Source organism: Osmerus mordax, chromosome 23 (genome assembly GCF_038355195.1).
Source record: "Osmerus mordax isolate fOsmMor3 chromosome 23, fOsmMor3.pri, whole genome shotgun sequence".
In the NCBI taxonomy this organism is placed as follows: domain Eukaryota; kingdom Metazoa; phylum Chordata; class Actinopteri; order Osmeriformes; family Osmeridae; genus Osmerus; species Osmerus mordax.
In genome coordinates, this window is record NC_090072.1 from 8,855,337 (window position 1) to 8,871,893 (window position 16,557).

General features: G+C 48.0%; 1 protein-coding gene across 1 annotated transcript in view; it reads right to left on the reverse strand.

The window, feature by feature from the left end:
- The window catches only part of nrxn2b (neurexin 2b), a 437,850-nt gene that overhangs the window by 72,482 nt on the left and 348,811 nt on the right, over positions 1–16,557 (reverse strand). The window lies entirely within an intron of this gene.

Sequence of the window (16,557 nt, forward strand, 5' to 3'; positions counted from 1 at the left end):
AGATTGTTGTTCTTCTTCCTCTTCCTCTGCCTCTTCCTCTCCCTTGTCCACCTCCTCTCATTTGGACAATTCTTCCTTTTCTTCTGATATTTTCATCCATGATTTCAAAGTACAGATGAGCTTACCTTTGTATTCATTCCAAACCCCTGACTGCTTGTTGAGTATATTTGCTTGTTAGTGCTTACACATGGATAATTGGTTGGTAAGGGTGTTTGAATTGCACTGTTTTGGGCTTACTTATCAAATGGCACTGTTTTCTGAATGACTTAATGGTGATAATTGTGTCTTGAAGTAAGAGGTGTGTTTAGACTTTTGCAAAGAAGTGTGAATGAACCTGAGAAATGTGTCAAAAAGGGTAAATTGTGTTAACAGATTGGGGTACATGGTCTTTCTGCTGGGATTTGGCAAAACGGTTTTGTGGGGATGGCTTACACATACAATTTTTGTGTGTTAGCAATCGAGAAAAACTGTAAAAACACATCACAATGGGTCGCGTCAGCAGGGTTTTTCAACTGCGGCCTGAAACACTTTGTAGATAACAAGATACAGAGGCAGTCCAACCGAAGAATGGGTCAAACCAAAGTATCCTAAACAAACGTCTGAATGGAGCCTTAGTCCTCACATTGAACTTTGGCCCGGACACTGCGCTTGTTTTTACCCCCAACTCTTAGCTGCTGACAGCATCAGACCCAGACATAAACGCAGATTAAATAGTAATAAGGACTCCCCTTTCCTTGTATGAGTTTCCACTGAGAGAAAGAGAGGTACTTGTGTGTGTGTGTGTGTATTTGTGTGTGTGTATGATGATGTGAGAGAAAGTCTTTGTGACTGTGTGTGTGTGTGTGTGTGCGCGTGCTTTCGGGTGCTTTTATAAGACTGTGAATAATTCACCTTCCCCCCAGCCTGCACCAATGCCCGGAGGCCAGGAACTGCCGTGTGGCTCTACCCAAGGCAAATATCACTTATATTTTTCATTTAATTTTAGGTGCCTGCTCTCGTTTTCCATCTCCTCTCTTCTTTCTCTATTTCACCAACTCTCCTTCTGCGTTTTCGACTCTGTTCTCGTCTAAATCTTCCCTCTCCCTCCACCTGCTCTCTCTCTCTCTCTCCTCTCTCTCTCTCTCTCTCTCTCTCTCTCTCTCGCTCTCTCTGCCTCTCCCTCTCTCCCCCTCTCCCTCTCTTTTTCTCTTTGTTTTTGTTTCTTCCCTTCCTTGTCTACATCATTCCTTCCCTGGGTGCATGTGAGTCATTCAGCAGTGTACGATGCTGTGCAATAACACGCTGCACTAGCCTGACCCATACAGTTTCTCAGGGTTCCGTTCTTATCTCACAGGCAATGGAGAAATTCCCGGATAGACACGAACACTATCAGAAGATTTCAGCCTCAATCACAGGTTCGGCAGGCATGATATTGCAGGCGAAGGATGACCGGCTCAAGGCTGCAATCCCCCTTCGATCGATCTCTCTATTCCCATCTGGGAGACGGGGGCCGCGGAAGAGCGGATCCATCGTCACCGGAACGTCACATGGAACGTCCCACTGAACGTCCCACTGAACCCCCCCCCACCCTCACACACTTTCCTGTCCTTTGAAGTGCAGCTTGGCCGAGAGGACGGAAAGAAGGCAGAGAGAGAGAGAAGAAAGAGGAAAGAGAGACAGGAAGTCACACACACACACACACACACACACACACAGGGAGCTGGTTTCATTTTATACCAGCGTGGATCGTTCCTCTCCTCCCCCCCAGCACATTGGTGGAGCAATCGAAAGGCAGTAGGGTGAGTTAACGAACAGGAGGAGAGAGCGAGTCCGGGGAGATAGGGTGGAGCGATTTCCCCAGGCAGCTTTCACTCTGTCTTGTGAAGTCTTGTGAAGTCGCCCCCCCCACCCCCCCCCCCACCACCCTTCGTCCACCACACCCAAGCACACGTTGTCAAACTTAAATGTATCGTTTGAAGAAAAGAGAAATGGAAGCTTCTGGAAATGATACACCTTATGATGATGTCCTTCCTGTCCCCCTGGCCAGGTTATTTACACATAACAGGGTTCTAGGACATATTACGTAGTAATATACGATAAACAATATTTGCTTGGCGATCAAAACCAAGCCTACCAAAGCAGCCACCCCCCAACATTGCCTGCTTGCCATTGTGTTTACGGTTCGACAACCCAAGGCTATACAAGCCGCTGAGAGTGGCATTCTTGGTTTTCAGCACCACAAGTTGATGGACAGCTCCCAGCGGCCTTGCTGTGAGTTCTCACTCACAGTGCAAACACCGCCTCTCTGCAGCCCCAGACATAGGTAAACAGCATCAGGGCCTCTCCACCCGGGCCAGACCACCAGGGGCCCGTGCGCTGTGCTGCTCAGCACCACGGACAGCTCCTCAGTTTCAGCACTGCCTCTGTGCAGTCAGCGCCCGCACTGCCTGTCCCTGACTGTACACCCATTACATGTATTTTCCATTAGTAGATCCTGGCTAAACAGCAAATCTCTGTCTCTCTCTCTCTCTCTCTCTGTCTCTCTCTCTCTCTCTTTCACTTGCTCTAACCTTTTCTCCCTCTCCTACATGCTCTCTCTCCTTCTCTCCGACGCCTCCTCTCCATTTAAACGGATGGGATTGACAGAGGAGACGACAGGCTTCTCCTAACTTTTAATTTGCCGCTCCTCCCCTGTCTCCTTGGCGGAACTGTATGAGAAAGAAAAAACAGTCCCAACGTCAGGGGATGATAAAGTAATTAACACCGCTGCACAGGAAAACCCGTCTTCACTGGGGCAAGGAGAACGAGGCCTGATGCGAGAGGAGGGAGAAAGGATCCGCGGGAGGGAGCGGGACGGCGGGGGGGGAGGAGGGACCGCGGGAGAGGGAGGGAGGGAACAGAGCCGGAGAAGAAAGGGACCAAGAGAGAGAAAGCGTGTTTAACACTCCTCCCCCCCCCCCCCCCCCCCAGACACAAAGTTCTTTTCACACTCTGCTCCCCCAACAGGACGAACAGCCGTTTCCCCGCTTACAAGTCGCCCCAAATGGGCCCGCTGTTGACATTTTATGAGGTCATAAATCACAGCCCGAGTATCCCGGAAATATTTAGTGTCTGTTACGCGGGGCTCGTTCCCTGTGTGTTCCATCCATCTGTCTTGATAAAGCTTCAGCCCGTGATGTATGGGGGGAAATATATGCACGTTGTGCAGAGAGGATGGGGGGGGGGGGATCAATGGTGCTCAAAGGCTAGCCTGATCCTTGATATATCGCTGACACACTCCGTCCATAAAGTACTGTGAACTCATACTCACAGTGACCCCCCCCTCCCCCTGGCACAAAACCCAACTCTTATCTAGATAACACTGCCTCATCAGCAACCACGACACACACACACATGCGTGCGCACGAGTAGGCTGCGTGCGCACGCGCGCACACGCACAACGGGAGGCACTCAGTCTCCTAAATGTCACTACATGTCAGGGAGTCAGATGGCTGAGCGGTGAGGGAGTCGGGCTAGTAATCTGAAGGTTGCCAGTTCGATTCCCGTCCGTGCCAAATGAGGTTGTGTCCTTGGGCAAGGCACTTCACCCTACTTGCTTCGGGGAGATGTCCCTGTACTTACTGTAAGTCGCTCTGGATAAGAGCGTCTGCTAAATGACTAAATGTAAATGTACATCATTACAATGCAGGATTGATCCTGGACTCGGATCCATTAGAATTCCAATCAAGATGGATCGCAACCCTCCCCCCCCCCCCGGGTCATGTGACCACACGCACGTCGGTCCGGCCGGGGTGGGAAGGAGACCGACCACGGCAGCTTTGATCCGGACTCCATCTTGGACGGAGCAGCCCTGAGGGGTGTCTGGACCGGTCGCAGCTGGGAACATGACACACGGGGCTGGTCGCGCGTCCGAGCTGCGTGCGTCCAGTCACCCGTGCACTCACGCTCACTCTCGCGCACATCGTCGTCTCCTGTGACCCCACTGGCACATCGGATCCCAAAATGGACATGTCACAAAGGTCGGCGGGGTAGATAAACACTGTCCAATTAGATACCCCAGGGATAGGACATGTTATTTTGTGTGTGTGTGTGTGGCTTTGGAACTATAGTGCTATTTCGCTGGTTGCAGAGTATCTGTATCTCTGACCTTTCAGTATGACACACTGCGTCTGGTACAGCTCCTGTCCCTTTATTCTCCTACTGCTACACACACACACATGTACTGCTACAAACAAACACACACATGCTGCTACACACACACAATCACCTTAGAGCACTGCAAATGTGTACCAGCATTCAGAATAGTCCTCTTTAGATCCAATTCTCTGTATGTTTCTATGAAAGAAACAAACTGTGGGTTATTTGTGTTTTGCTTTCCACATTCCGTCATCTTCTCTCAGACCACACTAGTAGAGCTGGTTTTAGGGGATTTTAATTCAAATTTCGATGTGCTTAACAACTAGAGCTAATCCTCAGTCCACCATGTTGAAGATGCCGACGATAAGACGTTAGCCGTCTTGCTATTTTAGCCAACCATACTAATGCAGAGTGTGAATGACAAATAGGATAAGCATTAGGGATGTTTGAAGATAGCTGGGCCCTGCTATCAAAACAGCACACCAAGCATCACTTAAATACCAATTTTAAAGCTTACCAAAAACATTCAAACTTCAAAGTACAAAAAACAGAAAAAGGGCTGTGTGTGATGCGCGAATTGTCTCAATAATTAAGAGTGGAGCTGGCGGATAATGAGTTTCTAGGGTGGTTGGTTCCAGAGTATTCCCCTGTCTTATCACCTGCCTCAGTCACTCACTAATGAAGTTGCCATTTCCAATTACGGCTCCCTATTAGGAACAATTATTAGCCCGGCTGTTGTTGTGGCTTGGTTTGAGGACCAGCTGAAGCTTACCAAAGACCAGAAGCAAATCAGATTTTTCCATTTTTGTCAGAGACTATAACATAGTCGTCAAGCTTAGATGGCACCCATAACATAAACAGTGACTGTATGTGCGTGTGGCGTGTGTGCGTGTGAGTTGGGGTGGAGGGAGGGCGGTGGCATGTATAGTACGACGTAAGCGGATGCGTTGGAAATGCTCCATGCACACTGTCTGCATGGCAACCATTCCAAGCGGGTATGTTACTCCGAATCTGCTCTGTTAGGGGGGCGGTTAGCGTCAAGGCTAGCCGTTAGCGATGTGCGTTGGCGGGTGGAAGGGAGAGAAAAGCCAGCCAGAAGACTGTGGAGAAATGTGCCTCCAGGAATTAGACCAAGCCAAACAAGTGGAAAGTACCGAGTTGTCCAAATGTCACATTGCTCTCCTCCAGCACTTTCAGCAGTCGCAAACAAACACAAGCCATTCTGCTTGGTTCATTCTGCTCGCTAATGTGCACCCGAGTGTGGCTCTGTTGGGCATTTCTGCTGTGTCGTTTAACGCTTCTCAAAAACGTTGTGTACTGTATGTGAAGTCCAGGATAGGGATGGGACTGCTCCAAGAATGTGTTCTCTTCTACCCTAAGAGGTGTGTATGTGTATGCTTGTGGCTGCACTGTACCGGTTTACCTGCGCGGGTGAATGCTGGTTCATGAATGGGTGAATGCCGTGCGGGAAGGCGTGCGCGCGTGTTTGCGTGCCAAACGGAAGGCACGCGGGATCCGCACCGCGTGGGATCGTTCTCCTGTCCGCTCGGCCGACAGGACCGATCAATCTCATCAAACTGTCTACTCCCCTGCCTGACTCAGCAAGGTCCCTGGCCACACCGTCAATACACCTGGGGAGGGGAGGAGCAACGGCCGATGAGGAGGATAGAAGGATGAAGGATGGGGGAGGAGGATGAAAGAGAGGGAGGGTTGGTGGGATCAGGAGGAACACGGGGAGATGGAAGAGGAGGAACAGGGGGAGGAGGAGGAGGAGGAGGAGGAGGAGGAGGAGGGAGAAAGGGGGGGAGAAACAGGGGGAGGAAGGAGTGGGGGGGAAGAGAGGGGCGAGGAGGAGAAGGAAACCTCCACCACACCAGCTTGACTGGAAAGGGTGACAGAAGCGAGCGTGCTGAGTGACAGCTTCACTGACCTGCCACACTGCATAATTCTACCTTATACCTTCGATACCACGGCCGTACGAACGGAGTGTACTTTCAGTCAAAGAAGATTCAATGACAAATTTGCCATGCCATTGACTTCGAGAACTAAGACAAGTAGGGTATCGGTAGAGGCTATAAGTAGAGTACACATTCACACTCACAAGGAGAGAGAGACACACAGAGAGAGAGAGAGAGAGAGAGAGAGAGAGAGAGAGAGAGAGAGAGAGAGAGAGAGAGAGAGAGAGAGAAGGTTAATTCCCTCCAGTAGTCACAGCTGCCCTTCATTTAAAAGACAAAGGGATGGAGAGAAAGGAGAGAGAGGAGAAGACGAGGTTGGAAAGTGGCGGTGATGATGAGGAGGGTGATGATGATACACGAGACGCTATTTCGGTTCACCTACTCTGGGTGCTGCCACCTTCCCCGGTAGGACACTGGAGAACAGAGAGAGAGGGAGAGAGAGTGAGAGAGAGAGAGAGAGAGGGAGAGAGAGGGAGAGAGGGAGAGAGAGGGAGAGAGAGGGAGAGAGAGAGGGAGACAGAGAGGGAGACAGAGAGGGAGACAGAGAGGGAGAGAGAGAGGGAGAGAGAGGTGAGGGGAGAGGAAAAATAGAGAGAGCGAAAAAAAGGAGAACGCCTAAAAGCGTCTGGAAAACAGTCTTGAGAAGCCAGACGAATCAGAAGTGACGATTGCGGACGTTGACGCACATACAGGGCTCGAGGAGGGGAAGAGAGGCTACAGAACACAGTCATGGTCCTGCCTACCCCAAAAATGGGGTTCCTTCTAACAATGAGCTTTGACTATAACGTCGGCAGTGATATTGAATAGGAAGTGCGCGTTTGCCAAATAACGTTTGAATGGAACAATTGCTTGTGTGTGTGTGTGTGTGTGTGTCATCCCCGGAGAGTCAGAGCTTTCCCAATGCTCCCAGCACCAGAGCCGCCCTCTCACAGGGCTACGCAAAACTGTTTCCCTCTCGCTGCACAGCAGGTGAGCTGCACGGCTGAGGCTAATCCACTAATTGAACGCTCCACACAAACATGGAGGCCTTAGAGAGAGAGAGAGAGAGAGAGAGAGAGAGAGAGAGAGAGAGAGAGAGAGAGAGAGAGAGAGAGAGAGAGAGAGCCAGCTTCGTGCATCATTATTTCGGCCAGTATTTCGGTCCGATAACGTGAAGCAGGCCTGTAGCCTGAGTCGTGAGCCTCACTTTCCGGTGTGAGTTGTAAGTAACCCAATGTTACTTTTGGTTGATCAAAACTCACGAGTGCACACTTCACCAGTTTTCTGTCTCCAGTCTCCCCGCGTTGCATGCATCTCATGCAACGCGGGGAGCATCTCTATGGGTGGCCAGTATGTGTCTGTGTTGTTGGTATTTGGAAGGCAGGTGTCTCCTGGAAAACATTCAGGCATGTGACAAAGCCCCTCGCCTTCCTTCACTGCAGCAGCCAATTAAATGCTGTCTCTTAATTATGTCACTATTGGCTGCTGAGTCGATGGGGATCAGACTTAGCTGCCCACGCCATTGGCCCATCCCCCGGATGGATGGATGATGATTGGAGGGATGATGGAAGAAAGGTTGTCACTTCTCTGTTCCTGTGTGTGCCTAGCGCAAGTGTTGTTACACACACCGTACACACACACACACACACACAGAATGCACAGTAAAGATCCCCTTAAAAAAACAGGATCTGGAATTTTTCAATATCCAGACTTTCCAACCTTTGAAACCTCCCTCAGACCACGAGACTCGGCTATATCATTTCAGCCGGTCTATGTGCTCCCTGAATCTAGAGTATCTAGTCTGCAACAAAGTCCTGATCTGAGCCAAATCGCTACACACACTCAAACTCTCTCCACTCCTATTTAACGCACTGCCAACCACTCAAGTCCTTGCACAGGGGGCCCCATCGCCCTTGCCGAGAGAGAGAAAGAGAGAGGACGAGAGACAGAGAGAGAGAGAGAGGACGAGAGCCACAAAGAGGTTAGACAGACAAACTGCTGTATTTTTCTATTACCGAACAAATCACGATCCACCAAATGTATGACACTTCCGTAGAACGCGCTTTGATCTGGGAGGCGCATCAAAGTCGACGTGTCACTGTACGGTTATCTTTGGGAACACATGAAGGGGGGGATGAATGGCGGAATGTCTGGCAACGTCTACCCTTAATTCCTCCCCATTATCTTCCCATCCGAGGTGCCACTCATCTTTTGCGCCTCTCCTTATCGCTCTCTCACGCTCTCTTTCTATCTCTTTCTTCTCGCTGGCTCTTAGTGTTTGGTTGTCACGTGTGCACGTGAGCTTCCCTGGTGATACTGTTCCTCACTCCCCAAGGGAAATAGCACCGATCCAATACTCGCTTATAACACTGAACACATCGGTCACTTGTAGCTAATAACACAGTCAATACTTGTAAACAGTGTGCCGTCCACAGAGACCCGCAGCACGGCCGATAGAATCGACGCGCCAGATTGGGTGCAGCGGACGCACCGGTGTCCATCGAAGATGGTAGTGAGGACGTAATGAGGGATCGATAATCCTAAACCTGTCAATTCTGCTCTCGCCACTGTGGGACAGATTTACAGCGAACGAGAGCGCTCATATTGCCGTCGGTCTGTTCATGAATTACAGGTCTGGATTAAGATAGGAAACCCAACCTGAGAGAAGCCCTGAGGGGGATGGTGGGCGGTCAGAAAAACACCGACACATGCACTCAACTGCCCCACACACTTCCTTCTACGCATACAACACTCACCACCACTCACTCCACCACAAACATACAACTTTCTAACATACATTCCCACACACACCTATAACTCACACCACCATACACTCCCATACATGCACACAACTCACGCTAACATACAATCCCCCCCCCCCCCCCCCCACACACACACAAGCACAGTCGATTTGGGTGAAAGACAGGAGGCCCTTTGGGGAAGCATCGTTGTGCTAATGTAGACCAGGAAGTCTGTACTTAAAGGGTTTTCGCCAGCGCCCTGCTTTGTAAATCAATAAAATATTGACTGGTTCCCTCTCCCACTCCGTGACCAGACACTCTGCATGCACTCATTTAGGTCTTTATGACCCTCAAATCGTCATTTCTTCGGTGTGTGAATGCTGTGTGTGTGTGGGTGCGCGAGAGCAGGACCTCTCGGTGACATAAGGAGGAAGAGGCTCTGAAACGCGCGGGATCCTTAATTTAGCGAGGCCCAAAAGGCCTCACACTGCTCCTTCGTTAACGACTCAAGACTGATTGGAAAATATGGGAAAGTCAAAGAGAAAATGACAGGGAAAGACCTCCATCTTCAAGTGTGTGGGTGAGGACATGTTTACCACTTGACATTTCTTATATTTTTGTCGGCCCTTCTGTTGTGTGTGGGTGTGTTTGGGTATCTGTGTGCGCTAATGGTGCACCCTGCGTTTACAATTGTGTGTGTTGCTTATGAGACGACCGCCTGGAGGGACCTCACAGCGGAGTGCCTACAGTGAAAGCTTCGACTCCCACATCCAGTAGAGAGAGGTCATGCCGGTAGCCTTTATATTTATATTGACTCTAATGGCTGGTCAAGCCCAACTCCAGCCATGTTTCCTTACCCACTCTCCATCGGCCGAACACGGCTAATGGCTAATAAGAAGAGATGACAGACTCTAAACGTCACTTTGGGGTATTGATGTTCTGTGTGCACAATTCCATCAGCGTTAAGTGTCAGCTGTTCTCAAAGCCTGAGTTTGGCTCTCTTTGTTGGTCTCTGTTGTTCTAATGCAAAAAAGGCAAAATGGTCAAACCCTTCAGCTATCAGCATGTTTCCTAGTCAGGTTCGGGTTAGGGTCTGTAATAATAGTAACCTAAGAGTGAGATATATATGATTAAAGTTGCTACTTCGCTCGCAAGTGAACTAGAACATTTGAACAAGAGCCTTTCGGCCCCACTTCAACCAGACCTTTTGCAAAATACCACCTCTAACTCTGGAAAGTTGGAGAAAAAGGCCTGCCTGTAGCAGTGTGCTTTTATTTGCCACCTTGGGCAAAAATAAAGAAACTGAAAAATGAAAAAAGGACTCTGGTCTGTGTTTGTAGCTAGCAGGAAAAGAGGGGACCTGCTAAATTATGAATTGGCAACTCGCGCTGCAAGCCGATGGCTACCGCTGAAGGAAGGACTGCCAGAAGTCTGTTGCTTTAGTCTGAATTATTGATAGCTTCAATCAAGGTTGATCCGGTCTTGGGTTTGGAGCAAAAATGACACCTTGTAAATAAAAGAATAACCCAGGAGATGATAGCGTGTAGGGTGTGAAGGAAGGGGGAGCGTGCCAGCAAGGCGGGGAGGGGTAGGGTTTGGGTTAACGAGGGCTAACAAGGGACTAGGGAGGGGAAAGTGAAAGCAGTCACACGCTGTGTTGGGGACAAGCAGAATAAATGGTCAAAAAGAAAGACAAGGAAAAAAAAACACACTCTTGTTTCAATTCTTTCATGTCTTTTCCATCTCCAGGGTTTCACATTTGAGCTCTTTCTTCTTTTTGCTTTTTTTTTGCTTCCGAATCCATTTATTTCTTTTTAGGGGGACATTTCCTTTCCTATTACACTGGTGAAGGTGAAGGATAGCTGTGGGGGAAAACGGGTCTCTGTGTGTCTTTCCTCTGGCTTTGACTCAGATCTCCCTCAGGTCTACAGCAGCAGTCTCCCCTCCCTAACCATTTACGAATGATCTCAGTTCACACGCCTATATGCATTCACCACTGGTACCCACTTAAATCAACACTTGCTTTAACCTCAAGCAAAAATAAAGGTTTTATTGATATGCTGGCTCTGTACCATTGAATCCTCTGAGGGCCTTTGGATGCTGCATTATACAAGGAGAGACCTCATCTCATACGGTAAATATATTATATGAAGATATGAACCCTGGCCCACGTCAGATACAGTATGTTGGCTGCAGATTTCCCTCTGCCTCTAGCATCAACTTACACCGCACCAGTATGGATTTTATCCAATGCTATTCTTGGGTTTCTCTCAATAGCTCAACGTACAGGGCTTTACCATGACGACACCCCGGCTATGATTGAGAAAGCTGAGAAGAGAAGGAGGAGAGAAGAGAGAGGAGAGATGTCAGAAGAAGAGAATGTGGCATTTCCTATATGATGCTTCTGATCTCGCTGCTCATTTTTGGTGTTCTCTCTTCACCTCCTAAATAATGAGAGAGAGAGAGAGAGAGAGAGTGTCAGGGTTGTGTGGAGATGAACTTAACAAGGGAAGGATATCCCTTGCAGGTACCAAAGCAATAACTCCCACCTGAAGACACAGGCGCAAACACTGCAATTACGACTGAATGAACACTGCGAAAACAACAAAGAACATTGACTTCTAATCCAATAGTGCACAAGGGCATCCGTGCTGAGAATAAAAAAGGTAATAATTGAAATGAATTAACTCCCGCGAGAGGCTATGTATCAGTGCAGTTGTCAAGCGCAGCCATTCCAAAATGGCAATATCACAAAGAATGTCCCCTTTTAATGGAATTAATGGTATTATGAGGTGTCGGAAATCCAGAGTGACACTATATACAATGGCTTATGTGCCCAATTACCGCCATTGACAGGCAATTCTTTCTGGAGATGCCGCCTATTAACGAGACATCACCTTCTGTTGGAAAGGCTGATTCAAAATAAGTCCTTTGTGGAGATAGACGGAGAGAGATAAAGAGAGAGAGAGAGAGAGATAAAGAGAGAGAGAGAGAGAGAGAGAGAGAGAGAGAGAGAGAGAGAGAGAGCGAGGCGACCTATGGTTCACTCAATTATGGAATAATAATCGGGCACTGTAGCTAGCTCTCCTTTTAATTGAAGGGTTTTTATGTATGAGGTTAACACTTAAGATGGAGGACCGAGTGCCACAAGTAACTAAGGCCCTTCTCAAGGCCTGTCAGTCAAACCCCACCATGAATAATCCCTCTGTCAGACAAAATCCGGTTGCTACGATACGGTGCGATAATATCAAGCCACTTCGCAGTGATGTCTCGCGCCAGATGAACGTGCTGAGTATCTGTCGATCGACGAGGAGAAAAGTATTATTACAAATGACAAATGAGTTGAGATGGTGTACATAATGCAGACCATCATCCGTTCTGAACTTCATACCGTGGTAAACGCGATCTAGATGCACTGTCTAGCACTGCCTTGATTAAATGTTTGTCGACATTTCACACACATTTCAACCAATGATCTCTTGATACAATGCCAATTGCACATTGCTCCCCTGCAATGTGCAGCTTCAGGTGAAAGTGTCTGTCACAAAACCAAGACACCTTCACAGCATCAAGAGACTCCGTGACTAGGGAAGCAACGGGGACTGCACGGCTGTAATCTTATCCGGATATGCATTGTTTAATGCTCCCATCGCAGACTCGGCTCCTAGGCAAAATGCACAATAGGCGAGGGAGATGGTGAAGGCTGATGACATGAAACGGGTCTCCCGATGTTCCCCCAAAGGTAACCGTCAATCCGGCGCGTGAGGTTTAGCAGGAGCAGACAGAGAGTTCTAGAAATGTCGTTCCCAGGGATGAAGAACACTTTGAAGACGACGTCACACAAACACACACACACAATAGGGGGCATGAGCACACGCACTGTAAATGGCTGACACACAACCGCAAAACATGCACATGATTGCATACACAGCGTGTGTGTGCACAACTGCACACACACACACACACACTCACTCACTCACACACACCTACACACAGGAGGTGGGATCCCTGCATGCACCACAGAACCTTCCTGCAGGACCCAGACACCCATTGAGCGAGCATCAATTAACACACTTCCAATCGGCAAGCAGCAGGCTCGACGTCACACACACACACACACTCACAGAGAGACGGAGGGTGAGAGTGAAAGGGGATGCAGACAGGAAGTGTAAGAGACAGAAAGAGAGAGGCAGTGGCAGAAAAAGAAAGAGGCAGACACACTTTCAGACATGGGCAGAAATCAGTTTGGGGCATTACTGTCTGTCAGCTGTCAGCTTCTGCTCTAAAGGGAACACACCAGAAAAGCACGAGCCTCAAAATAAAGGGAGTCACGTCAGACAAGCTGGGCTAACACTGTACCGCGAGGCAACAAAATGCCAGCTTCAATTGAATGTAAACGACAGGCTGTGGCTCTGGAGAGATAGTACAAACAACAGCAGAGTGCACCTGTCACTGCCGCTAGCTGACCGCTGGCCCTGAACAAGAGAGTCCTCCACAAGCCCTGAATTTCGTTTTCTGCGCTTGCTTTCTTTCTCGGTTTGCCCCTCTGTCAGAGAGTCCGAATTATCTCTGAAGTGGCACTCAGCAGCTGAAACAACCTTATTGTCCCAGCTCGTTCTTGAAAGTGTCCACTTCATCTCAAAAATTCCCCGATAACACGTCCATTAACCTGCATCATAGGCTAGGCTAAGTTAGCTTAGCATTCTTCCAGGTGCATTTGCCCAGTGTTAGATATTATTCATTCAGCCCAGCGTTAGACATTATTAATTCAGCACTGAAGAACACTGGTTATTAGTCATAAACACACAGAGAGCAGTGTGTTTATTCAAAAGCACGCTGGGTTTAAGTAGCCCCATCCTTCCCAAGCAGTCTTCTCAAGCAAAAAATTGGACTGCGTAAAGCATCAGAGATAAATGTTTCAAGGGTATATGCCTCTGCAATAAGCCAAAGGGGCCAAGCAAAGGTAGAAAGAGCATTATATAACCGTAGACTACATAATTCAGAGGTGTCCAGGGTTATCAAAAGTTTGGCGTGAGATTACCATACCTGCTGGTGCTGCGGTTGTTTCTGATGTGGCTGGTATGCGGCATTTAACTCTGAATGACTCGAGACTGCTGTCAAGTATCAACTAGACAGAAAACATACCTACGTATGCCTGCACCTCGTCCATATGACACAACGTCATGTGGCACGGCCAGGAATCGAACCGGCAACCTCTGGCTGATTAATAGCCCAATTCATTAACCGCTCAACCATCTGACCCCCCCCCCCCCCCCCCCCGCCTATCTAAAAGTACAATAGTGGAGGTCAAGTCATCGAATGGAGAAAGCGCTTTCAACCTCACTCATTCAAACACGCAACTGCCTTTTTAGTAACGGCAGCCTTGAAATAATTTCCCTTTTGACTCCGTCTAATTGTGCACCATCGGTATCCATCGAAATCAATGGACTGTACTAACTCTTGCTGCCTGAACAACCATGACATTGAGACGACTTCTGCGAGAGGACATCGCAGGCTTGCTACAGTGTGTTGTGATATGGAAGCCGTTATCATGGAACACAGAATCCAACAGCTTGTTTTGCTTGCGGTTAATTTGTCTGAAATGAGGTAGGCCTACTGTACGACAATTCCCCTTTTACCCCACGCCCAAGTAACATAAACAGCATTGGGATGTGGCTGCATTTGCCTATGCTGGGGACTCGTTAACACCGCTGGTGTTTTTCTTCTTTCGTTTTGACAAGGACCATTTTGAAAGATTTTTTTCCTTCTTTTGAACGGTTAGTCTTTTCTGATGATAGGGAAAATGTGAACATTTTTGTCATTCTCAAACCAGGTCACCCGTTTTTTTTTCTTTTTTCTTTCTCTCTTGTTCTTTCGCTGTCTTTTTCTTCGGCGTTCAACCTGTATATTTACACGCTGTGACAATGGAACTGAGCGGCCGGCAACACCGCATGAACGACTGGGAGAAAAGGGAGAGGGATGAAAGGGGGCAGGGACGAGTGAAGCCGGTCGGATGGAAAGCAAACGATAAGTGTTGGCAACACAGGGCTTGGCAGGAAAGGCTTGGTAGGCCTACGAGCATGGATTTATAGTCTGAATTACTTCTCTCTTCGTAGTAGCACGAGCCATTAAGTTTAGCTATTGCTCTTTCTCTTCATTCTTTCTCTCGCCATCCTCAACTGTCTCCCTTTCTCTGCCACAGCCACCAGTCACTCAGTTACAAAAGATAACGTTACATAAATAAAACACTTGGTACAACTGTACATGACATTTAACTACCATTTGACACATAAGTGAAACTTGGTATGGGGGAGGAAGGGCTCTCCAGGCGTAAGTGGATGTAAGTATTGATTTTGTTTTGGTAACACAACCTTCAATTGCCCCTCCATGTCATCTGCTTAGCCCTTACAGCCCTTCCTGATACTATTTCTTTTCAGCTTTGGTGATAACCAATAGCACTGTATACCCCTAAGCCTTAACAGCATGTAATTACATTGTAATTGTGTATTATAGTATGTCATGTATTACAGTATGTAAATAAGTTGCTAAATTTCTATGTTAGATGTTAGTTAACTTAATTTTAAGAGTTACAAAACAGTTTAACTGCTTAGGAACTAAGGCAGGGCGTTTGTCTAATTAGCTGAAGATGTAACATTTAGGTGGCTGATCATAACCACTATCTGATCTAGGGGTTTCAGGGGTGTAATAGCCCTAATGAATCATGTGACCTTGCCATGGGGGAACACGCCCAACGTTCTCCCAACATGCCGTTTCGACCTCCGACGCTCTCGGCCCCCGACTGCCCTTCAGTTCCCCTGTGGTCATCATTACTCAGATCCCCCTCACCACATTTGATCCAAATGAAATGTACGAACCGCTGATCATGGGCGCCTACGGGAAAATCGATTCTCATTTCGAGGGGAAACATTTGTCTTTTCGCTTCGCCGGCCCCTCCGAGGCTTTGACAGGGAGATGTTTAAGGGTATGTTTGTGCAGGAGAGAAAAGGAGGTGGAGGAACTGTATTTGTAATGTGTTTTGGTGTCACATTAGTGCAGGCTTGTTTATTTAGCCTGTTTGTGTATTATGCGAACAGGGTTGGACGTACAGGTGTTGGATGTCAATAAAAAATCCAGATCAAAACTATGTGAAGAAGAAGAACTGTGCTGGAAATACAGTTACTTGTCTGGCCTTTATTTATCAAGATATGATCAGTGGAAGACAATAGAAGATCAATCAGTGAGCATCACATTTGATCTTGATGTTTCCCCATTGCCAAACAAAACTCTGTGTCTCTCAATAAGAGTATAATGAAATAGGTCCCTACGAAAAGACCATCTCCTGCCCCTGCTTGTTCTACGGGGAGACCCTTGGACGCCACACTCTTCAGACTCAGCAGTTTTCCAACATCGCAAAAATGGTTCCAGGTAAGTTTCAGTAAGATTAAGAGACAAAAGTCTCTTCCCCCTGGCCCCCAGTCTCAGAAATGAGGAGAACGAAGGAAAGTAAAAACGAACAGGTGGGAAAAACAGACGTGTTTTGTTCTTTCCCCCCTCAGCCTCTCGCTTTCGTTCAGCTTTCCTGGCTGTGTCCTTACAGCTCAATTGAACTGTCAGAAGTGGAGGCGCAACAAAAAAGATCTAAAACAGGGAAATGTGCTGATCCTCGGTGAACCAGAGCTGTCTGGCTTTTGGCAAAATCTCTGTACACAACCAAATCTGAAATCTGATCAGCGCTTGCTTACAAAGACACACACTGCTGTGCG